The sequence below is a fragment of the Nylanderia fulva genome, unplaced genomic scaffold, assembly GCF_048542155.1.
Source record: "Nylanderia fulva isolate GAGA-0341 unplaced genomic scaffold, ASM4854215v1 Scaffold111, whole genome shotgun sequence".
NCBI classification, from domain to species: domain Eukaryota; kingdom Metazoa; phylum Arthropoda; class Insecta; order Hymenoptera; family Formicidae; genus Nylanderia; species Nylanderia fulva.
The window spans coordinates 132,695-160,251 of NW_028189313.1; the positions used below are offsets into that span (position 1 = coordinate 132,695).

Consider the following 27,557-nt stretch of genomic DNA (forward strand, 5'->3'; position numbering starts at 1 on the left):
TACTGCTCAAACGCTCAACTTTCAATTCTGTCGTGCTGCTATCTTTTTCATCTACAAAAATTATGGTTATTTAGTTCAGCGACAAAAGTTACGTGATCATTTTTGTTACTCAAACAATCGGTTTCAGCGGCTCGTGAAAAGGCACCTTAAAGCGGGGAGCACACACTCTTGCATAAGCGTATAAGCATATGTATAAGAAATTCGATTGGTTGAATTTCTTATACATACGTTTACAGACCAATCAAGATTCTCATGTTTACGCTTATGCGCCTATGCAAAAGTGTGCTCTCCGCTTAAGTGCCGCTACTGTATATACTTATACTATGATTCAAGTCTTTGGCTATCTGTCTATTAGAAGCACGGTTCTCGGTACCCCGCGAATCGCACGAGCTGGGATACTTTGTTATAGTTTACGTCACGTATACTGTACTATCTATAGCATTTCAGAACAGTTACGTGACGTAAACTATAGCAAAGTAACCCAGCTCGTGCGACTCGCGGGGTACCGAGAACTGTGCTTTACTCGTCTATGTTCTTTGGTGTGATTAATCGTGTCGAGTAAGGCAGTGAGACCTTAGCAAAGTTTAGTCAATAAAATGAACGCATTATCGTGATAAAAAGTTTTAAGTTATCGTGATAAATAGTTTAAGAGAAGAGACAAAAAGTCAGCATATACAGCACGTGAGTACTTGCCTGTGACCATTTAATCTAACTTTTCGTGTATTATTGCATATTTTTTTCATACTGTGAAAAGAAATAGATTCAGTAATTAGCAAAAAATCAAGATTATTAATAAAATAAATATATCAAAATCATATCATTTACATTGCTAATCAATGCAAATAATATCTTTGGTAATTATTATTTAGAATACCGGCCTCACCTCAAAAATCAATAAAATTTGCTTATGCGACACGTTTTTGCCGGTAGGGGTGCTTAGTGTCCCTATTTCTAGAGACTCTAGGAGTTCCCTACCGTGGGTAGGTGCGGACACAGATTAATAGACAGATCGCCAAAGGTCTGGATGAAGGAGAGACCAGCATTTCTCACTGATTTCAGCGCCATATCGTAGTAGTGGTCAATACAGTAACTATTAATACATTCCCAAGATAAGAGCGTCTCATGCTCATGAACTCGTCCGGCGGCATGTACGAGATTTATCTTTTCGTAGCGTTCGCGTATTTCGGAAAGGACAGAATTTTATGATGTTATAAATAAATAAATAAATAAAATATTAACCTGACCTATTATAATTATTTTTTAATAAATGTTTCATTATTATTATCATCTAAGTCTAAGTCGTTTAATTAATTTTTAGTTTTTTAATAATTAATTTAATTTATTCTAATCATTTTAATATGTGAAAAATACTAATACGTATACGTTTTATAATGAATTAATATATTTCGAGAGTCGAATTATATATTTTTAATAATATAAAAGTGTTCAAAAATTATATTTGACTTTTAATTTTAATTATTTTAGCAAAGAGTTCCGAAATCTCTTACACACATAATAGGGATTTTGTTCATCCATATAATTCGCAATTAAGTATATATGTTAATTATTAATTTTAATAAAATACAAAATTAAAATTAAAGGTCAAATATAATTTTTGAACATAAATATATTTAATTCGTTATAAAACGTATACCCGTGATAGTATTTTTCTCGTACAAAAATAACTAGAATAAATTAAATTACTCATAAAAAAATAAAAAAATAATTAAATAATTTATATTATATATGATAATAATAAAACATTTTATAAAAAAAACAGATTCAATAAATATAAGTATATATATAACATGTACTTATATTTATTGAATCTGTTTTTTAATAAAATGTTTTATAAGCTTAGAAAACTTGACTTTGACGTAACTAGCAAATTTTATTTAATTATTTCACGACGGTTTGACGTAATAAAATGTTTTATTATTATTATATAAAATATAAGTTTAAATTCTTTAATTAATTTTTAATCTTTTATGATTAATTTAATTTACTCTAATTATTTTTGTACGAGAAAAATACTATCATGGGTATACGTTTTATAATTAATTTAATATATTTGTGTTTAAAAATTATATTTGACCTTTAATTTTAATTTTTATTTTATTAAAATTAATAATTAACATATATACTTAATTGCGAATTATATGGATGAAAAAAATCCCCATTATGTGTGTAAGAGATTTCGGAACTCTTTGCTAAAAAATAATTAAAATTAAAAGTCAAATATAATTTTTGAACACTTTTATATTATTAAGAATATATAATTCGGTTCCCGAAATATATTAATTCATTATAAAACGTATACGTGATATTATTTTTCTCATATAAAAATGACTAGAATAAATTAAATTAATTATTAAAAAACTAAAAAGTAATTAAACGACTTAGACTTAGATGATAATAATAATGAAACATTTTATTAAAAAAAGATTCAATAACTAGTAGGTCAGGTTATAATTTTTTATTTATTTATTTATAACATTATGAGCTATTAAGCTCATCATCTCGTTCGCTCTCTGTCTTGCTTTCATTCGGCAAGTCACAAACGATATATGATACTCGTATGTTCCTACTTCAACTCTCGAGAATTTGAAACAAACGAAACTCTTGTCCAATATACAGGGTGTCCGGTAACTAACAGACCAATGATTACAAATGGATTCTTTGGTCAATTTGGGAACGATTTTTCCTCAGCGAAAATGTCGAAAAAGGTCATCATTTTTTACAACTTTCCAATCTTTGTCATTATGTATCTTTATAACTAAGCCTTAAATTAAAATTTTATTATAGTAAATTCTACCTGAAATTAACTGAAGAATGTAATTATGTTAGACTTTTAACTCCAAAACGTTTAGTTTTCAAAAAACCTATTTTTTTCAATCGCTTATAACTCGAAAATTATTGACTTCTCAACATTTTTGCTAAGGAAAAATCGTCTCCAAATTGGCCAGAGAATCCGCCCTTAATCATTGGTCCGTTAGTTACCGGACACCCTGTATATATTATATAAAAGTGTATAGCACGTCAGAAGCTTGTGAGCTTACAGCGATAAGTAAAAACAATTGCGTATCTATTTCATTGCGTTTATCTGTTTAAACGCGCGCTTTAATTTTTCCAACGTTTTTGCCTGTTTATATTTTAAAGGTCCTCTCTTCTAAAAATCTTGTTTTAAAGATTCTCTCCGCGAGCAAAATTCGAAAACATAAATTATTTAATATTTTTACTTTATTATTTGTAAATCCTTGGTAATTTCAACATTTTTCTATTTGAAAATTATTAATTTTCTATTGCCAATTAATTTTATCACAGACTTTACTCTTACTCCCATTGCACTTTCGTTTGCGGTTTTCAGTATACGATTTTTTATCGTAGTTACTGAAAATTATTATTGTGAATTATACTTGTGCAGTGATTTGAAGAATTTACAATTTCGTTGAAATTGTTGATTTTTCAAAAAAATTACGAGATTCGCGGAAATTGCGTGCTTTCTTGGCATTTTCCGTTCGCGGCAGGCGGTTTATTTTTGATTGTTGCAAGTGTTTTTGTTTTTTTTTTATTAAAATAGATAATAATAATGTGAAATAAATCACGATATTTGACAGATGTGCATATATATAGAAATTGTAATAATAATAATATTATATCATAAAATTGTAAATTGTTTCAATTTTTTATAGACTGCGATAAAAGATTTTACATTTGGATAAGAAACTGCGGTAAGTAAAAATATAAAATTCTTGAAAACGTACCAAAAATATTTGATAACGTAAAAAGGTGAACTTTGAAAAATAAGGAACTTAAAAATTGCACTAATAAATGGGCTATATGTGAGCCGTGCGCGGATGTAAGGTGTGTTATATCGAAATTTAATTAATAGAATTGAGAATTAATCCCAATTTTAAGTCTTACAAATGTCCAAGCTAATTTTTTGTACCTCGTGTACATTTTTGAAAGTTATATCGAAAAATTAAATTTCAATATGCGTTTTACATCTCACATTTCGCATACGGCTCACATATAGCCTATTTATCTCTTATACTTTATTTCAACCCTTATAGAAATTTATTACTAGTAACGCCAATTTATCACTTATTTCGAGTAATTAATCACTTTTATTTCGAATACTTAAATTACTGTATATTATAGTATTTTAAATACTCGAAATATATATATAAGTGATTAATTGGCGTAGTGATAAATTTCTACAAGAGAATAAGGAGCCTTTAAATTCTTAATGTAAAAAATTTCAAGTAATTTTCTTTAATAAAATTTAATTAAAAAATTTTTAAACACTGTGTTAAATCACATTTAAAATTGTGATTATTTCAAGAAAAAAACATTTTATGTGTAAAAAATATATTTTTTATATTTAATAAATTTTATATATATGTATATATGCATATGTAAAATATTCTCTCTCTCTCTCTCTCTCTCTCTCTCTCTCTCTCACACACACACACATACACACACAACGGGGGCCAAATCTCTCAAATTGGTCTCATGATCAATTAGCCTGGATTCGCACCAGGGGCAAAGTCTGTTGGTAATGTCAAACGAATTTAGCCTGGACTTGCACCAGGGGCAAAGTCTTTTGGTCGAGTCTACGAAATTTAGCACGGACTCGAACCAGGGGCAAAGTCTTTTGGTTCAAGTCTACGAAATTTAGCACGGACTCGAACCAGGGGCAAAGTGTGTCGGTAAGGGGCAAAGTCTATCGCACGAAGATGGCGGTCTCTTCTTTAGGCAGGCCTTTGGCGATCTGTCTATTAATCTGTGGTGCGGAAGAGAGGACCGAAGGTCCTTTTGTGTGTGTATGTGTACACATCCGCAAATCATTATTTTTGGAGGTGAAAAGCATTAAAACTGTGAAAAATAATAAAAACGCATGTGCATGTGACTACAGAGCATGTGCATATGACTATAGATAATATGCATATTGTGTCGATATGACAGGTTTCTTAACCTAGAAACCTGTCAACTTTAACGATTCTTTTTGAACCTTGTCTTGTATCATTGATTTCTTATAAGTGTTAGGTTTCTTGACACCAGTATTGTTAAACTATTTATTACTTTATATTATTTTTCCATTATTTTTCAAGAAAGTCCATACAGCTTTTAATGGCTCTATATTAATGTTCTTTAGCCACTTATCAATAATTATGGATATTTAACATCTAATTTTTCTAATGTTTTATATAGTACATTTCTTGCCTCCTCCAGCCTATTTATCTAAAATATTTTATTATTAAAATATTTTATTTATTTATTTTGATATACATCTAACTTGTTATTTTGTAGTGCCCTACATATATATATATATATATATATATATATTTATTTATTCTGATATACATCTAACTTGTTATTTTGTAGTGCCCTACATGCGCTATCATAGAATTATTAATATTAACACATCTTTTTTAATATTATTGTCTAGTATATATCCTATTGCTTTTTCGATGTTATAATTTTTAATTAATCGGTGTTCAAACTATAAGTAGATGAATTCGCGAAACTCTGATTGACTGTGGAATAGACAGTGTTTTCGCAGCTCACAGTACTCATCATGTGTCCACATCTTTTGCAGCCAAAAAAGGCATCTCTGTAAATTTAATTAAGAGAGCAGCGGGCTGATCCGCTGATTCTCAAACTTTTGCTAAATTTTATAATCGCCTTATTGTTAATTCTGACGCGTTTGCGAATGCTGTATTATCTAATTAATTTTGTCATTTTTCCTTTTTTTATGTTTTCATAATAAATGCTTTCCTTTACTCTACATATTTTAATATCTCTTTTCTTTTTGTCTCTTTTTTACTTTTTAATATCATAACATCAGTTTTTTCAAATTCTTTTGCGGGTTAAAGATCGGCAAATCATTCTCTAAACACCTACACTATGATTCATTCGGACGAGATCCCTGGCATAATTTAATGATTAAACGAACTTATCAAATAAGGTTCGATCATAATTATGCTAGGTCTCGTCCGGATGAAGCTTCCACCCATTTTTTAAATCAAGCCTGCGGCCAGGTTGCACATTTCGGCCGATTTTGCTTACTGCTATCCCCACTTTTTTATTTTATTGCATCTAGATTGCGCGCGGAGACATAAGACATTCGAGCTCAGAGACGATATTTGAATCATACACAGAGCGTTGGCGCGTATCACCCCGTGCGCTGTTTTTTTATTATTATGTTATTACAATTATATATTACATTAAAAATAACATTAAAATTAATTACGTATGTTAATTGCACATATGTATGTGTGTATGATTAGGGTCTGTATATAAATTTATTATATGATAAGACATATTCCCAGATATAATATTAATATATTTATTTAATATAAAATATTAAAACCGTGTATTCGCTCGTCAATTAATTAAAACAAAATTTAGTATATAAAAAGGCCAACTAATCGAGCATTATTAGATGATATAAACCAAGTATTTATTCTATATAAGATAATACAGTACAAACGTTTCGACCGCACGCGGTCTTCTTCAGTATAGGAATTAAAAGTAGATGATCATAAGTGATTGTAAGTCGCAATTTTATCGCCGAATTAGTGCATGTCGTGTTGAGTCAAATTACAAAACGTCAGTATATTTCTTACGGATTGATCGCTCTATTGAGATGTTTGGCCGATTCCATAGATTTCATCGTTAGTATGCGAAAAATTATTGTTGTCATAACGCACTATGAGTAGTGAGATATAATAAATTAATAATGTGTCAAAATATATAAAAATTGGTCTTACATGATCTGTGCGCTTATTTGTAATGTTTGTCGCTTTCCAACTAGACCGTACCAACGTATCATGACCTCTCATTTCCAAATGTATTCATTTTGTAATTATGTGTGTTTATATAGTTTAAGTGTGTTTAGGATTTTAACGATCTATTTTTCTTGTGTTTTTTATTATTATTACATGTTTGCTAGTTTTTCCAATATATCAAAATAAGATTCGCTAAGCAACTCGGTATCTCTATTTAGGTTTAACCCATTTTTTTGTTCCTTAATGTGTAACATCTCGGAAATCAGTCTTTTGTGATAATTAGTTTCACTGTCTAAAATTTTAACGTTGTCCCAATCAAAGGAATGATGTTTATTTGATATGTGATCAGAGATTGCCGAATATCTTGTCGAATCTAACTTTATGTTGTTAACGTGTTCTTTCATTCTAGTCTGCAATTGCCTCTTTGTTTGGCCCACATAAGAAGCGTTGCAATCTTTACAATTGATCTTATAGACTACATTTGACATACATGGGTGTTCATTTTTATCTTTTTGCGTCTTAATAATTTTATCGAATTTATTAATACATCTGTATCCTGTTATGAGTTCAAAATCATACCATAACAATCACTAACAAAACGGATATCAACATACATATAGAAGCGAAAATATTTTCTAACAATAATATTCACCTCATAGACACACAAATAATAAATGGTTTATCAACCTTTCCAACATAGATATTCCTCCTAATGTTTCGAACCTTTTACAAATGGGTGGTAATTTTGGCTTACCTAATATTAACACAAAATCAGCTATACACGAATTTATTAAGGATATAGAAAGCAACTCGAAACGTAATAATATTAACAACCTCACAACCATCCGAAGTATTGCTATTCCAAAATTTGCACATCTCTTAAATTCCAAAACTAAAAAAGATTTCACACAACAAAAATTACTCAGTTCATACAAAGATTCCGTAAGATTTTGCAAAGAAAATCCTAACATTATATTCACACGCGCGGATAAAGGCAATGTTACTGTTGCAATGGACAAAACATATTATATTAATAAAATGGACGATCTACTAAATGATGTCAACACTTATTCCATCATTAAAAAAACCCATGCAAAATAATAGAAAAGGATCTAAACAATTTGTTGAAAAAATGGCATAAGAATGATTACATCTCTAAAATTGATTATTATAAATTATGGTCTAGTGATTCTTTCTTGCCAAAAGCTTACGGATTACCTAAGATTCACAAAGAAAACACTTCTTTTAGAATCATTGTCTCATCAGTTGATACTGCGTTGTATGCGTTTGCCTCGTTTATGCATAAAATTTTATTAACTAGCATTCCTAGAGCTAAGAGTTATATTAACAGTAGCTTTGATTTGTACAGCTTGCTTTTTGGCAAAAGGATTAATAACAACGAGTTATTGTTCTCGTTAGATGTGGTCTCACTCTTTACTAACGTGCTTCTTAATCTCGCAATTAATGGTATTAATGATAGATGGGAACACATCACAAAGATCACAAAAATACCTAAAAAAGAATCCATAGAAAGGATTAATTTTATTTTAACATCCACCTATTTTACCTTCAAAGATAAGATTTATAAACAAACTTATGGGACTCCCATGGGCTCTCTATTGTCTCCGATTATTGCTGACATGGTGATGCAGGATTTAGAAGACACAGTTTTGAATTCGTTAAACACGAAATGCACGTTATATTTCCGATACGTGGATGACATTTTGTTAACCACTTCTAGTGAGAACATGACTCGGATTGTCGATGGTTTTAATAAATACCACGACAGATTAAAATTCACCGTAAAACAAGAGGTTGGCCGCTGCTTAAACTTTTTAGATTTGTCTATTATAATGACGATCAACATGATACATATAGATTGGTATCAAAAAGATACCTTTTCAGGAAGAACCTTATCTTTCTTTTTACACCACGCACTTTGCCATAAGATCGGCATAATTTATAACTTAGTTGATAGATGTCTACTATTATCACATTCACAATTTTTTAATAAAAACTTGATATTAATTCGGACCAATATTTTTCTCGCCTATTTCTTTACAGGGGATGTTAAGAGAAGGAACAGGGGGAATTTTTGAGATCCCAACCATAGGATTCAAATTCCTTTCCAAAATGTTCTTTCCTTCATAATTGTCGCAATAACATCGCGTTTGGCTCTATTGGTCGAGAGGAATCAAGTGGAGATTGTGGCTTTAAAAATTAAAAGAGCTGACTAAATAAGTATTCGCATTATTGATATTAATTATTGATTTATTAAAAAGCAACGGTTACCCCCTAGATCTCATTTTTAATAAAATCAACCATCGGATAGGGCATCTTATTTCCAAAAAAAGTATCTTAAATAGACACAGTAAAAGACAAATAGGCAACTCAGAAAAAGAACCAGTACCAAAAAAATTCTTTGTTATCCTATATATTAATAAAATTTCAAAAATGATTGTTTCTTCGCTAAAAAATACGGAACTTATAACAGGATACAAATGTATCAATAAATTCGATAAAATTATTAAGAAGCAAAAAGATAAAAATGAACACCTATGTACGTCAAATGTAGTCTATAAGATCAATTGTAAAGATTGCAACGCTTCTTATGTGGGGCAAACGAAGAGACAATTGCAGACTAGAATGAAAGAACACAGTTAACAACATAAAGTTAGATTCGACAAGATACTCGGTAATCTCTGATCACATATCAAATAAACATCATTCCTTTGATTGGGACAACGTTAAAATTTTAGACAGTGAAACTAATTATCACAAAAGACTGATTTCCGAGATGTTACACATTAAGGAACAAAAAAATGGGTTAAACCTAAATAGAGATACCGAGTTGCTTAGCGAATCTTATTTTGATATATTGGAAAAACTAGCAAACATGTAATAATAATAAAAAACACAAGAAAAATAGATCGTTAAAATCCTAAACACACTTAAACTATATAAACACACATAATTACAAAATGAATACATTTGGAAATGAAAGTGTTACGTTGGTACGGTCTAGTTGGAAAGCGACAAACATTACAAATAAGCGCACAGATCATGTAAGACCAATTTTTATATATTTTGACACATTATTAATTTATTATATCTCACTACTCATAGTGCGTTATGACAACAATAATTTTTCGCATACTAACGATGAAATCTATGGAATCGGCCAAACATCTCAATAGAGCGATCAATCCGTAAGAAATATACTGACGTTTTGTAATTTGACTCAACACGACATGCACTAATTCGGCGATAAAATTGCGACTTACAATCACTTATGATCATCTACTTTTAATTCCTATACTGAAAAAGACCGCGTGCGGTCGAAACGTTTGTACTGTATTATCTTATATAGAATAAATACTTAGTTTATATCATCTAATAATGCTCGATTAGTTGGCCTTTTTATATAAATTTTATTTAATATAATTATTATATATATATATATTTCAATGAAGTCAATAAATGGTATATATTTAAATTTAATATCAATAGATTTCCACATCACCTTTTTGAGGTACTATTGTTAATGCGTTTTTTTGAGTGGTTTCCCCAATAGGCCTATTCCACTATAAAGTTTAAAATTATTTACATTTTGTTGCTTTAAGTTCCGAAACATCAATGTTAATTTTGGATAAATTTATTCTCATCAACAAGGATAACGATGTATCGTTTAATGACGAATGTGCTCTAGTTTATGTGCTTTATTTTAGAAAATGAGGATTCACATAGATACGTAGTCCAAACATTGAAAAAATTTTTTTTGTAAAATTTTGTAATTTTGGATATTTTACTTTGTCCATAATTTTGAAAAAGTTCACACTAGTTTTTGTTCGATATTTCAGTGAAATATCATTTTGTAGATCACACAGTTCTAATTGAAAATCTACACTCTGTTCAATTATCGGAACTGTTCGAGGATTTTCGTATAGTAAAAGATCTTTTTTTAACTCTTGAAAATCACGAAATCGCTTATCACAAATTGTGCAATTAATTCATTAAGTAAATGTATGTATTTTTTAAAATCGCATTTCGTACCATATTCTTCAATGATAATGTTGCAAGAAGGGAAGAAAAGAAAAGTATTTTCTTCCAAATGATTTAAAAATATTTTTAATTTTGCGCGGAAAGACTCAACATGATTACTAATTCGGATATCGTTTGATTATTCTGTTGAAACTTTAAATTTAAACTATTTAAATGGCAAGTTAAATCTGTGATGAAAGCTAATTCCAATGAAAGCTGATTCTACATCTTCGAAAAATGATTTAAATGTTTCCAATTTTGGGGTACACTTTTCTTGTATGAAAATATATATTTCTTTTTTTTTATAGTAAAAAATGTTTGCAAAGTTTTTCCGGCACTTAACCATCGAACTTCACAGTAAAGTGGTACGTCTTTATAAGCTGCATTGTACTCTTCAAGGAAATTTTAAAATTTGTGATGAAGCAGGGATTTGTTGCCACCTTTAATTGCATTTACAATTTCTATTACGATCTGCATAGCGGTAGATAATTTCATAGCTTTTCCGCATAAAGCTTCTTGGTGTATAATACAATGAAGCAAAGGAAATTTTAAATTTCTTTGCCTTAATTGTCCTAAAAAATCAATTTTGGATTCTACCATTGATTTAACACCATCTGTCACTATACACGAGCATTTTGAAAAATCACAATCAAATTTATTTAAAGTATTTTCCAATGCTCTGTAAATTCAATACCGGTCGTTGTAGCATGTAATGGCACGAAATCTAACATTTCTTCGGTACATGATAAATTTTCTTGCACAATCCGCACAAAAATACTTAATTGGTTTATATGTCGAACATTCGTGCTTTCATCGAGGCACAACGAAAAATAAGTAAATGTATCTAATAACAATTTTAATTTTTGTTCTATAGAACTGTTATAATAATTCTATAGTGCTATCATAATAATTCTTAATCTTACCGTGTCGCGAGAAAGTGGAATGTTATTAATGTCAAGATAAATTGTTGTCAGTCTAAATTAAAAACAAGGTTGTGGAATAATTGACCACACTGACTATAGATGAATATCTTTATTATAGCGATGTTTCGACCCTAAATTGGGTCCTTTTGTTTGAAAATTAATACAAAGAAAATAATGCCGTATCAATAAGGAAATCTAACCCATTTTAATTTTAATATACAAAAAATAATTTGTTAAACACGTTTGCGATTAGAAACATAACCCTATGTAAAGGTATTTTAAATTAAAAACTCTTAAACGTTAAATGACAAATTCAAGTGAAAATTCGATTGTCATTAACAATGTTTGCAAAATCAAGGTCTACCATAATATAAATTGATGCTAATCAAAATAGTAAAGAAGCGCAGAGATAAAACAGTAAACATAATACACTAACAATTCGACATAGTCAAGGATATTAAAGTATATTAAGAATATTGTCATAAATAATATTTAAATTTTCTGTGTTTTTCTGTAGATTAATCGCGTTCTTATGTTTTTTAATATATGTATATCATTTCACATTTAAAATACCTTTACGTAGGGTTATGTCTCTAATCGCAAACGTGTTTAACAAATTATTTTTTGTATATTAAAATTAAAGTGGGTTAGATTTCCTTATTGATACGGTATTATTTTCTTTGTATTAATTTTCAAACAAATTTCTTATATTCCTTTGTATTTTTGTAGCTGGAAAAGGACCCAATTTAGTCGAAACGTCATTATAATAAAGATATTCATCTACACGGAGAAAATTTTATATTAAATGTTACTATAATGTCACAGTAGCTGCGGACTATCAAGACTTTATAAGTTAAATGTTATATTCATTATTTTAAAAACAATGACGCAAAGCAATTTTTACTCTTCCTTATAATAAAATTTGTATATTATAAAGTAAAAATTTTCTGAATGAATGTTAGTATTGCAAAGAAAGATAAAAAATAATACTAAAATAAATTGTAACTATACAACATAGCAAAAATTTACTCTTCTCACTTTATAATATAGTTTTAGCGGCGATTTCACTAAAATTACTTTATTGATGTGATAAAAAGTGATATTGCTATAGTAAAAGTTATATCGAAATCATTTTAATAGTATCAAACTGTGTATAATAGCGGTGTTGCCAAGCGGACCTGGTAACACAAGAGCAAACGCGTTTACAAGTTCGCAATACGTTTTAACAGTTCGAAGCTCGAGGAAGTTGACGTCGTTTATTGAATTTCGGTTTTTGTTTAGAAGTGCGTGAAAAGTGACATACAAAAAGAACACGTAAGTCAAAATCAGTTCTATTATAATATAGATGATATAGATGCATTAAATAAAAATGTCATCTGATATGTGGAAATTCTAATCAAAGGTAACTAAATTTATATTATTAGAATTATTAAAACTAAAATATTGTTTAATTTTTTTTCGTAAAATGCATTATTTTTTTCTGTAATTCTTATAACGTTTGGTCTAGTAAATCAAGTAATGTTTCATAAATTAGGATTAATTATTTTTTATTTATTAATTTTTAATGCGGGATTAAAACAGGTAGAAACGACTTTGATTCTGAGAAGGTGTTATTAGTAATTTATACCATTATTAATTTTGTCACAATCAATATATGATTTAGTTGATTCACTCCATTTCCAGTCATTAATCTATAATTTTTAAATAATATAGAATTTTAACTTTAGTTATTTAATTTTTTTGTCATCACAAAAAAAATTATCTTTATAAATAAAATTAATATATAAATTTTTATATGAAAAACTAATATTTAAAATCAATAAACAAAAAATAATTAATAATTAATAATTAATAATTTATGAAACATTACTTGATTTACCAGACCAAACATTATAAGAATTACAGAAAAGAAATAATGCATTTTACGAAAAGAAATTAAACAATATTTTAATAATTTTAATAAGTTTTAATAATTCTGATAATATAAATTTAGTTATCTTTGTTTGATTAGAATCTCCACATTTAGATGACATTTTTATTTAATGCATCTATATCATCTATATTATAATAGAACTGATTTTGACTTACGTGTTCTTTTTGTATGTCACTTTTCACGCACTTCTAAACAAAAACCGAAATTCAGTAAACGACGTCAACGACGATAGCTATAATAAGTATAAGTATAGATACGTTTAAGTAGTGAAAAAAAGGTTTAACATATTATAATACTTTAAATGATACATAATAAAGGTAACTTTTTATATCTACGAATTTTTACTATGGCAAATGATAAAATCTATTAGGTAAATGTTGGTTTTAAGTTTTGCTATGTTATACTTTAATTTATTCTATAAAATCATGATGGTCCACTAATAATGCAAAAAATAGTAAAATATAATTTAAAATTATATTACAAATTAATATAAAATTTTCTCCGTGTATAGTCAGTGTGGTCAATTACTTAACAATCTTGTTATTAATGTCCTCAAGGGTCACAGTATATCCAAATGTTGTAACTTCTGCAAGAATACTCTTTAATGAAAACACCATCGGTAAACGGTTTTGAATGTTTTGCAATAAGATATGAAATGGCATACGACGCACGAACTTTTTGTCTTGAATATCTTCATCTTCATTATCACAAATATCCGAAATTGCATCAAAACGTTGCTGATAGGAGGAGTTCTCTTAACGCCGGACGGCACCTAATACCGGACATACAGGGTTTGTCCGGAAAGTAATGCGTCGCATTTTTTTAAAAAAGAATTTATTGATCGCATAGGTAAAACAACTTAAAATTGTTCGAAGTATGACCCTTCTGCGTCAATACATTTTTGCCAACGCGATTTCCATGCGTCATAAGATTTCTGGAACTCCTTGACTGGGATGCTGTTCAGGGAGGCCGTCGAAGTAGCTTGTACGTTGTCAACCGACTCGAGCTGTTGTCCTTTGAGCTCCCTTTTCAGCCGAGGAAATAAAAAAAAGTCCGCCGGGGCCAAACTTTCTTGAGCATTTCAAAAGTTTCCAGCGGCGTCTTGTCCAGCTTCACGCAAAACTTTATCGCATAGCGTTGCTCTATCGTTCTCTCCATCACAAGTTCGACGCGACCACTAAGCAGAGGTTCACAGAATAAGCCGTCCTAACCCTCCAAGCGCATGGAAACAATTGAGCGACCTACCGTTGGAAAGCTAAGGGTACCCCCCTTCCTCCCCAACCGGTCCCATCGCTCTGCGATGTATAGTCGCGTCACAAAAAAATGCGACGCATTACTTTCCGGACAAACCCTGTATATCATGTCTATGTAAGTAAAAACGCGATCGAATAGTTATATCGGTGATAGGGCAGTGGAGAGGATAGTGATCCCTATCATCGATATAACTATTCGATCGCGTTTTTACTTACATAGACATGATATATGTCCGGTATTAGATGCCGTCCGGCGTTAAGGAAACTCTCCCTACACTAATTTTAATGCTGCAATCAATGCAGACTTTTCGTGTCCCGCATATGCTGAATATTCGTTTAAATGTTTGTGTTTATAATGTCTATGAATCACATATTTTGTCACAAAAGTAGGTTCAAAACCACACAAAAGACAAATTCTTCGCTTTGCAATACATGCGAAGAAACAGTCTTCCCATGTTGGATTAAAATAATGCTTATAATTCTTTTTAGTAGCCATTTCTCAAAATTGGCACAACACAATATGTTTTACATATCAATTGCATAATGTACAGATACGTTTACACGAATTGACGTACAATAAATTAATTGTGTTTTGTTATAGCGTTTTTTAAAAATTATCAATACCTATTACATACATAGCAAAATTTTTAACAAAAAGCCAAATGTCCAGAATAAAAATAAAAGTGGCTACTAAAAATATTTAAGTATTATTGTAATTCAAGATGAAAAGATAATTTCTTTATGTATATATATATATATATATATATATATTGTAAAAATATATAAAATCATACAACATACAATTATTTTTTTACAGTATATATATATATATATATATATAAGAGGAGGAGCTGAAAAGGGAAAAGGGGGGGAGGGAAAAGGAATAAGAAAAAGAGGGAGATGGACAAAGAGGGGAGGAGAAAGAATAAGAGAGGAAATAGAGTGGGGAGAGGGGTGGAAGGAGGGGATTGAAGAGGAGCTAGAGGAAAAAATAGGAAGAATAGAAGAGGAATTGAGAGAAGAAGAAAAAGAGAGTGGAGAAGGGAAAAGGAAAGAGTGGTGGGACGAAGGATGTGAGAAGAAGAGGAAAGAAGTGAGGAAAAAGTTAAGAGAATGGAGGAAAAAAGGAGGAGGAGGAGAAGGATATAGAAAAGTAAGGGCGGAATATAAGCTAATGTGTAAAGGAAAAAGGGAGGAGAGGCTAAGATGGTACAAGGAGGCGATAGAGGCAAGAACGGAAGGAGAGGTATGGAAGATTATTAACAGGGAAAGGAAAAAGAGAGAAGGGGTGAATGAGGAGATAAAGGCGGAGGAATGGAAGGAATACTTTATGGATTTATTGGGAGGGATAGAGGTAAAAGTGGTAAGAGGAGGAAAAGAAAAAAGGGAGAGGGATGAGGAGCAGGAGATAAGCAGGGAGGAAGTGAAGAGGATGCTGGGAAAACTGAAGAAAGGAAAAGCAGCGGGGGAGGATGGGATACCAAGTGAGGTATGGAAATATGGAGGGGAGAGGGTAGAAGAGTGGGTATGGGAAATGTGCAACAGAGTATGGAGAGGAGAAGGATGGCCGGAGAGGTGGAAAGAAGGGATAATAGTGCCACTGTTGAAAAAGGGAACAGGGAATAAAGTGGAAAACTATAGAGGAGTGACATTGATGCCAACGCTATACAAGGTATACGTGGGGATTTTAACTGAAAGGTTAAAGGAAGAAATGGAGGGGAAGAATATGATACCGGAGAGTCAGACAGGTTTTAGGAAGGGAATGGGGGTGATGGATAGTATCTATGTGTTGAATTATCTGGTGAATAAGAGGGTAAATAAGAAGGGAGGAAAGGTAGTCGCGGCATTTATGGATCTGAAGGCGGCGTTTGATTCGGTAGATAGGGAGGTGTTAATGGAGGCAATGAAGAGGAGGGGAGTGAGGGAGGGTTTAAGGAGTAGGATAGAAGAGGTGTACAGGGAAACGAGGAGTAAGGTAAGAGTGGGGAAGGAGGAGGGAGAAAATTTTTGGACGGCAAGGGGGGTGAGGCAAGGTTGCCCAATGAGTCCGCACTTATTCAGTTTGCTGATAGCGGATATAGAGGAAGTGCTAAGAAAAGGAGGTTGGGGGGGGGTGAAACTGGGAGGGGAAAAGGTGCATTGTTTGGCGTACGCAGATGACATGGTACTGTTGGCGGAGGATGAGGAAGGGATGATACATATGTTGGGGAAAATGGAGAGTTATATGGACAAGAAAACGTTAGAGGTGAATGTGGATAAGACAAAGGTAATGAGGTTTAAAAAGGGAGGCGGAAGAATGAAGAGAGTGGAATGGAGATGGAAAGGAAAAAGGTTAGAGGAAGTGAAAGAATTTACATATTTAGGGTATAAGCTACAGAGGAACGGGGGGCAGGAGGCGCAGGTAAAGAACAGAGTTAGGAAAGCAGGAGCGGTGATAAGACAGGTGTGGGGAATGGGAAAGAGAAAGTTGGCAGGAGACTGGATGAAAAGAGTATGGCTAATGGAAAGGTTGGTGGGGACGGTGTTGGAATATGGGGCGGAAATATGGGGATGGAAGGAGAGGAGAGAGGTGGAGGCAATGCAGGAACGATGGATTAGGTGGACGTTAGGAGTAGACTGGTGCACGCCGGGGTATATGGTAAGAGAGGAGATAGGAAAAGACAAATTTAGGATAAGGGCAGGAAGGAGGGCGGTAGGGTATGAGAGGAAGTTGGAGGAAGGAAGGGGAGGAAGTTTAGCGAGGAAATGTTTTGAGGATATGAAAGAGAAGGATAAGAGGAGGAAAGGAAAGAACGATGTGGGAGGAAAAGAGGGAGAAATTCTGGGAAGAAAGAGGAATAGAAGGGAAAGAGATGGAGGAAAAAAGGGGAAGGGGAGAGGAAGTATATGAGGGGTGGGAGCAGAAAGACAGGGAAAGGCAAAAGGAGGAAAGATGGGAGAGGATAAGAGAGTCGAGATATAATAGATGGTATGGGGAATGGAAGGAGGAGGGTTTACCGGAATACCTGAGAAAGGGATGGGGGGAAAGTAGATGGAGAAGGATAGTTAGGTTCAGAATGAACAATGAGATGAGAGGGGCAAGATACTGGGAAGAAGAGGAGAAAAGAAGATGTAGGTTATGTGGGATAGAAGAAGAAACATGGGAGCATGTGATAGGAGAATGTGGTGGAGAAGGAGAGAAGGGAAACTGGTGGGAAAGAATGAAGGAAATATTGCAGGAAGGAGGAGAAGGGGAAGGATGGATGAGAGAAATAGAGAAAAAGAGGGAAGAGGGAAGAACGGAAGAAAAGGGGGAGGGAGGGGAAAAGGAGGAAGGAAGTATGAGGAGGAGAATGAGTGAGGTATGAATGAGGTGGTGGAGAATATATGGGGAATCGGAAGCCGAAGCGAAGCAAAGCGATAGGTAGGGACGGCTCTTTCTCTCTCAAAAGTAGTAGATAAGTAGGTTAAGGTAGAATTAAGTTATTTGTAAATTAGATGTAAGAGTAGAGATAAGAATAGATATAAGTAAAGATTGTAAGAGTTGTGTAAGGTTGGGGAACGCTCCTTCAAAAGCGCCTTCAATCCCTCAGGGGAAGAATAAAGAATTGAATTGAATTGAAATATATATATATATATATATATATATATATATATATATATATTGTAAAAATATATAAAATCATACAACATACAATTATTTTTTTACTGTATATATATGTATATATATATATATATATATATATATATATATATATATTGTAAAAAAATAATTGTATGTTGTATGATTTTGAATCTGCTTGTGAGAAAATGTTCATAAACATTATAATTACAAACATTTTAAAAAGTATTTTTATAAAAAATTTTTGCAACATTTGGAAATACAATGATACTTAAAAAAACATTAACATTTCATTTATTCGTAACACGGTGAGATAAAAAATTATAGCCTGTTCTATAGAAGACAAATTGAAATCATTATTAAATATATGTATACACTTACTTTTCATTGTGCCTTAATAAGAGCATTGATGTTTGATATATAAGTCAATTAAGCATTTTTGCGCGAATTAAACAAAATGACTTTTTATATATTGAAGAAATGTCAGATTTAGCGCTAGTACACAGAATAATAACTGCCATTGATATTTACAGAACACTTAAAATGACCTTAAAAAAATTTATTTGCGATTTTTTTAAATGTTCGTGCATAGTGACAGATAGTGCGAAGTCTATGGCACGATTAGATTTTTAGGATAATTAAAGAAATTTAAAATTTTCTTTGCTTCATTGCACATATACCAGGAAGCTTATGCAGAAAAGATATAAAATAATCTATTGCCATGCAGACAGGAACAGCAATCGTAAATACGATAACAACAAATCTTTGCTTCATTACAAGTTTCAAAGCTTTCTCGAAGAAAAAAACTTTGCAAAAAACATTGCAAAATTTTTTTGCTATAATAAAAGAATAATTTTTCCATACAAAAAAAATGTATTGTAAAACTTGACACATTTAAATTATTTTTTAAAAACGTGGAATTATTTTGAAACAAGCTTTTATCGCAGACTTGACTTGTGACCTAAATACTTTGAATTTGAAACTCCAACAGATTGACCAAACAATATCTGAGTAATGAGTTATGTTAATTCGTCTCGCAAAAAATAAAAGACTTTGTTCTTTACAAAAATCTTTGACCTGTTCCAATAGTTTAATAGAGTATTGACTTTTAATTAGAACTATGCGATTTCTAAAGCGCTATTCACTGAAATCGTGACCAGAAACAGGTATGGAACTTTTTAAATTTTGAAAAATATAATATGTATATATACCTAAACCAACCCAGTAAGCAAAAAATCATTGCTACAACGTTATTATTGCTGTCAAGTAGTTTTTAACATTGTATGCAACATCATTATGAACAAACTTTGACATTGATTTAGAGGTTTCAGTAATGTTGAAATTAACGTTTTTAAAATATTTTATTAATATTTTGAGAGCCTTATGTTATTAAATAATATTTTTGAAACATTTATAAAAAAAACATCAGTTAAAATATTTTTTAGAATATTTATTAATAATATTTTGTGCAACCGGCGCGCGAAAAGTCGCCCTTTACGCACATAATGGGATTTTAGAAAGGGCTCCCTTTCGACGCACCGATCACACAAAATATCGTAGCCAACATGTGCGGGTTATAAATCGGCCGAGAGTGCAGATTGTCACACTCGGCTTCGCCTCGTGCACCAAACTTCCGCACTCTCGGCTGATTTACAATCCCCCGCACTTGTTAGCTAATATACTATTAAACATGTTTATACAACATTATATCATAACGTTTGGAAAATTTATATAAAATCAACATTATAAAATGTTGATTAAATATTTCTTGCTTACTAGGAAATATCCAGAATTATAAAATTTCGAAATAAAAATATTTTCAAAATTTTTGGATCTCTGTATTTAAATCCTTTTTTCCCATGTATTTTCGAATCCTCATTTTCAAAAATGAAGCACATAAAATCGAGCACACGTTCGTCATTAAACTATAACATCGTTATCTTCGTTGATGAGAATAAATTTATTCAAAATTAACATTGATATTTCGGAACTTAAAGCAACAAAATGTAAATATAAAGTGTAAGACAGGCAACAAGAGCCAATCGTGGATGACAGTGCGTTATTCCAACGAAACTAAATTTTTTCGTTAGAATTAAATATGTACCTGTGCACAAGGCACCAAATTTTACTTGGTCACGACCAAGATTTTAAAATATAAAATAATCTCATATTTGAGATTTAATTTCAATAATCCTTTAACCCCCTGCGGAAATAAATAAATAAATGCAAGAGAAAAATATAGATCCGAAAGTCGCTGAATCGGGAATCGAATTTATTTCCGCAAGGGGGTTAAAGGATTATTGAAATTAAATCTCAAATATGAGATTATTTCATATTTTAAAATCTTGGTCGTGACCAAGTAATATTTGGTGCCTTGTGCACAGGTATTTAATTCTAACGAAAAAATTTAGTTTCGTTGGAATAACGCACTGTCATCTGCGATTGGTTCTTGTTGCATGTCTTACACTTTAAATTCATATTTATATTACGGAGCCGTGTTAAACTCTTAAAATGTAAATAGTTTTTAACTTTATAGTGGAATAAACCTATTGGAGAAACCACTAAAAAAAAAAACGCATTAACAAGTAGTACCTCGAAAAGGTGATATGGAAATTTATTGATGTTTTTAAATATATACCATCTATTGACTTTATTGCAATATATAATAATTATATTAAATAAAAATATTAATACGTTAAATAACACGTTAAATAACGAAGTCGCCAGTGATGACTAAAAATATAATAATTCTTAACTTTATTAAAAATATTAATATTATATCTGGGAATATGTCTTATTATATATAATAAGTTTATATACAGACCTTAATGATACACACACAACGCGCGCGCGCGCACACACATACGCACGCACACACACATGCAATTAACATACGTAATTAATTTTAATGTTATTTTTAATGTCATATGTAATTGTAATAACATAATAATAGAAAAACAGCGCACTGGGCGATACGCGCCAACGCCCTGTGTATGATTCAAATATCGTTCCTGAGCTCGAATGTCTTATGTCTCCGCGCGCAATCTAGATGCAATGAATTAAAAAAGTGGCAGTAGCAAAATCGGCCGAAATGTGCATCCCGGCCGCATAGCATGCTTTAGATTACCCTCCCCATGATGTTTTTTCTTTGTGATTTGCCTCCTTTTTTTTGAACTATGAAACAATATAGGGACCCGCGCCTCCTATGATGAAAATTTTTTATAATCTGAAATTTGTTGCAAAAGCGTGCGCAAAGGCACGACTAATTAATTTTTAATTAATTAATTAATATAATTGCAGACTGTCCCGGTTAACGACACGTTAAACTCCAAAAAAAACTTTAACGATTAATATTTCGCTTCGCGTGGCATACCACCATTTTTTTCTGCTAGATTTTTTGTGCAAAGACGCGTCAAATTAACATAATTTTATTGATTTTTGAGGTGAGGTCTGTATTCTAAATAATTATTATCTTTTTATTAATAGCTTATTACATAAATATGTTTATAATCTAATTTAATTACCATATACCAATTATCATATATTATTCGATCTAAAAAATTTTCTTTTTTTGATTATAATGAATATTTAAATATGAATCAGCCCATTCCCGATTCAGCCGACTTTTTTGGACCGATATATTTTTCTCGTCTATATTAATTTTAGGAAATTTTAAAAGGTTTGTTAGGAAGAAAGAGTAACTTATAAATCTCGATTTGAGATAGTTCCTCATCTTGGCAAATTTGCTAAGCATTATATATTGGCTCTCACAGCAATAGATTCTCTATCTTTGTTATTTACAATAAGAGCGATCTAGCCATATCATTCATTTAAATATGAGTTTATTTTGATACTAAACATTTGAAACAAAAGCCTTTCCCAGTATTATAGGTTTTAATATGCTATTTGCAAATAATGCATTATATAGTGTTATTGCCAGATATACCAATTGAATTAAACTGTGTGTGTTTCAATTCTTTTATATGCTTCTCTATATTTTGAGTACTAAATGTAAATACCTGATGCATAACTACATCAGTAATCCAATAATTTCCATACTCAGTAATCCAATAATTTCCATGATCAATGATTAAACTACATGGAAGAGAGATAAAACATGATTTTTCCAAATAGTATTAACAGAAGGTTATATTAAAGTAATCATTTTGATTAAAAAAATACAAATTTTGAATCGAATAAAATGTAGGAGTTACTAAATTAGATTAGCTGTCGTGTAATTGTAGTCAATGAAACACGTTTTAAATCCTGTAGACAAATAAGAAGAAAAAAAAGGAATAAATATACAGTATTCAGATTAACACTTTATTTTTTACAGGGAAACTATATGGTATGTACATGAGTATGAATGGAGGTATAAGTGATAAATAGTATAAAGAAAAGAAGTAGATCGACGTGTAATACAGTATTACACACGTGAGTATTGATTTTTTTGCTATCCAACTTACATTATATAATTGTTGTACAATATATAACTAATATGCAAATATTATATATTACATATATATATGTTAGTTGTAATTAATATATATGTCCTGATGTACTGCTAGTACAGAAAATCTCTAATATATATAATGCAAACTATAGATTTTTAGTACTGACAGTGTATATTGGATATAATTTGTAACTAATGTGCATGTTACATGTAACATATATATATATTAGGTGCGCAACTAAGTTCTCGCTGTTTTTTTTATGAAAATGCAACTTTATTGTGAAAAAATGGTTACAAATGAATCATTCAAAGTATTGCCCATCGTTAGCCACAACTTTTTCCCATCTTTCTGGCAGAGCTCAAATACTGTTACGGTAAAAGTATTCGTCTTTTGAGGCTATCCACGAATCAAGCCATTTTTTGATGTCTTCATATGAGCGGAACTGCTGATCAGCCAGACCATGTGCCATCGAACGGAACAAGTAATAATCGGACGGCGCAATATCTGGGGAATATGGCGGGTGGGGTAGGACTTCCCATTTGAGCGTTTCCACGTAAGTTTTAACGGGTTTGGCAACATGAGGCCGAGCGTTGTCATGCAGTAGAATCACTTTTTCGTGCCTCTGCTCGTATTGCTCGCTTGGAAATGGCTTGGCGGGTAACTCCTAATGCTGAAGCAAGCTGTTCTTGCGTTTGGCATGGATCCTCATCGAGCAATGCCTCCAATTCAGCGTCTTCGAAGGTTTTTGGCCTTCTTTCACGCGGACGGTCGTCAACATCGAAATCACCGTCTTTGAAGCGACGGAACCAATCACGGCACGTTGTTTCACTTAGAGCAGCATCTCCGTAAACTTTTTGGAGCTCTCGATGCGCTTCAGCCGCCGTTTTCTTCGAATGAAATAAGAAAATCAACACTTCCCGCAAATGACGATTATTTGGTACAAAATCAGACATTTTCACACAACTAAAAGTATATGATGCCAAAACAAAATCATTAACATGTCAAAGCGGTTTGTTTACCATATGTCTAAGCTTGGCTCGTGACGTTTTGGATATGTCAAAATCGACCAGCACTTACTGCTGGAGCCATCTATAGACAAACAGCGGGAACTTAGTTGCGCACCTAATAGATTGAAATTATTATACATATTCCGATATACTGCCAGTACTGAAAATAATCCAATATATCTAATGTAAACTGTAGATTTTTAATATTGGTAGTGTATTTTACATTATAGCATATTATATATTATAAATATTACATCTATTAGTGAAACAGATATATAAACAGATATATAATTGTTGTATAATGTTATTTTGTAATTATATTGTAATTATATCCCAGATATTAGATATGTTTTGCTATACACTGCCTGTATTGAAAGTCTATAAACTACGTTAGATATATTAGAGATTTTCAGTATTGACAGTATATCGGAATATATCTACTAATTGCAATCAATATATATGTTATACTGCTGATAATGACAGTTTATAATATATGTAACGTAAACTATAGATCTTTGGTACTAGCAGTGTATGTGGAAATATACCTAATATTGATAAATCATTGTGCTATATTCTAGAATATAATTACAATATAACTACAGTATAACATATATTATATATATTACATCTATATAAAAGAAACAGATTTATAATTGTTTGATGTTTATACTGTACTTATTTCCTACATATTATACATATTCCGTTATACAGTGTCAGTATTAAAAATTATAGTTTATATTAGATATATTAGAGATTTTCTATACTGGCAATATATAGGAACATGTCTATTAATTGCAACTAATATATATATGTTACATCCCAGCAAACACCAAGTAACTATTATATAACTCATAATTATATAACTGTTATATAATTTCCCACGCGTGTGTTATATTGCGTTTACATTGTTGAGTGGAAAATTATAACTAACAGTTATATAATTATTATTTGGTGTTTGCTGGGATGTAATATGTACGCTAATTACATATACAATAATAATATATCTCTTTTACTTAAATGTATATGTAATATTTATATAAATTAAGGTTTATTTTATTATTCTGTGCATAAAAATATTAAAGATGGGATAATAAAAAAAATATATTTTCCGATACTTTAAATTTGATGTCAAAATATATGACAATAAAATATTTAATATAAAGTAAATAATAAAAAAAATTATTTTCATGTTTTCATAATATAAAAAGAATAAAAAGAATATTATATATATGTAGGATATCATCGAAATGTTCGATGACGGAAAAGGCACACTACTCCGAGAAGCAGATACAGAAAGAGATGAAGGATGTACCAAGATTGCAACAACAAGGTTCTGCCAAGTCAGAGAAAGAAATATTGTTTCTCTTCAAGAACAAGTCGATCAGCAATAAAAAAAAGTCGCGGCGCGGAGAAGAATATATAGATAACGAAGAAGAACATTGATATCGAGAAGAAGTACGTGGCAGAATCGAGAGAAAAGATTTTGAAGATTACGGAGGATATGAAATAGAAAAAAAGAGGTAATGCCGAAAAATATTGATGAAAGGAAGAAATATAAGAACATGTGAGAAAGTTTACCGAATACAGAAATTGTGAAATTACGAACGGTCAGTAAGAATCATTATAATTACATATATAAATTTACCTCTTGCGTAATTTCTTGTAGAATTCTCTTTTTTGGCATACACATTTCTTTTAACAATTTCGATAATGACATATGCCCTTGTATTTCTGTCATATCAGTCAAATTATTTACAATTAAGCATGGTTGATCAACCCCAGCAAACACAATATATAAATGTTATATACTCAAGCATGTTACATGTAACGTATATGTTAGTTGTAATTTCCCACTCATAGATGTAACATTTTTAATATTACATATGTTACATTGTAGTTATATTGTCATTATATCCCAAGATAGCACTGGCTTATCAATACATCAATGTGCTATTTGGTATATAATTACAATATAACTACAATGTAATATATGTTATATTAAAATGTTACATCTATGAGTGGGAAATTACACCTAACATGGATGTTACATGTAACGTACACGTTATATTACCTGTTATATTCCGTTTTATTATAGCAATGTAACAATTTTATGTCGGTATTTGCTGGGAGTATTCTTTGGAAAAAAATAAATATGTACAGACTCAGCAAACACGGTATATAAATGTTATATAGATGTAAGTATTCAAGCATGTTACATGTAACGTATATGTTAGTTGTAATTTTCTACTCATAGATGTAACATTTTTAATATAACATATATTACATTGTAGTTATATTGTCATTATATCCCAAGATAGCACTGACTTATCAATACATCAATGTGCTATTTGGTATAACTACAATGTAATATATGTTATATTAAAAATGTTACATCTCTGAGTGGGAAATTACAACTAACATGGATGTTACATGTAACATACACGTTATATTACCTGTTACATTCCGTTTTATTATAGCAATGTAACAGTTATATATCGGTGTTTGCTGGGGAGCGTACTTGAATTAGCGGATCAACTCTCGTGGGTAGTTAGAGCGTGTTAAACTGAAGAGAGAAGTCTTATATCATTTTGCGATATTCGCAATAATTATTGAGTTATTGATTAAAATATCTAAGCAAATGAGCGGGTGGAAAGCGGTAGGCCGGACTCGGTAGATATGTCAGATGGCTTATTTGCAGGGTTGGGAAGTAACGAGTTACTTGTAACGAAGTTATAGTTATTTTTTTCGGTAACTATAACTTAACTTTGTTACTTTCCTCCATCTGTAACTGTAACTGTAACTTAGTTACATTTTTTAAATAACTAGTAATTATTTTAACAGTTACTTTATTAGTTACTTTTTTTGAAAAATGCGCTAAAAGTATCGTTCAAATTAATATGGTAGCCGAGCCGTTATATTGTTATTAAATTCTGATAACAGTAGCATATGGATCTTCATATGATTTAACTTTTACCTAAAATTCTCATTTAGTGTACATAAAATAATATAACACATAATTAAGATCGACCAATCACAATCAAGTATTTAAAAAAATTCTTAAATGTAATAATTGGTTGATTTGCTTGCGACTTTGCGATTATCATTTAGTATGTTACTAAGTATTGTTACTGTTGTATATAAAGGTCATTCATACATGTATGGTAATCGCAAAGTCGCAAGCAAATCGATCAATTATTACATTCAAGAATTTTTTTAACTACTTGACTGTGACTGTGCATAAAATGTATAAGCTCCTTATATTTAAAATAATGTATAATTATATTTAAAAAGTAACTAAAAAGTAACGACTCGTTTCTTTTTAAGTAACTGTAACTGTAACGAGTTTATGCTTATTTGTTATATATCGCTTAGTAACAAAAGTATCATCTTACTTTTCGGCGTGGCTACGTTGCTCGCCGCTCGTTGCATGACGTCGCCTCTCAATCAGATAATGCTTTCGTTACTAAACGGCTTAAACAAATAAGTCATCCGACATGCCCACTGAGTCTGGTCTAGGACCGCTTTCTACCCGCTTATTTGCTCAGATATTT

At 31.1% G+C, this 27,557-nt stretch overlaps 1 protein-coding gene across 8 annotated transcripts in view; it reads left to right on the plus strand.

Annotated features, from left to right (window-relative positions):
- Window positions 1-451: 451 nt before the first annotated feature.
- Window positions 452-27,557, plus strand: part of LOC114942550 (uncharacterized) — a 40,370-nt gene continuing 13,264 nt past the window's right edge. Inside the window, exons 1-4 of one of the 8 annotated variants that reach the window (XM_085488243.1) lie at window positions 452-681; window positions 3,693-3,731; window positions 22,882-22,979; window positions 25,242-25,613. The gene's annotated coding sequence lies outside the window, so the exon portion shown is untranslated. Of the gene's footprint in view, window positions 682-810; window positions 1,087-3,692; window positions 3,732-4,645; window positions 4,863-22,881; window positions 22,980-25,241; window positions 25,614-27,557 lie in introns of those variants that run through there. The other 7 variants (XM_085488249.1, XM_085488245.1, XM_085488236.1 and 4 more) reach the window with 7 other exon arrangements.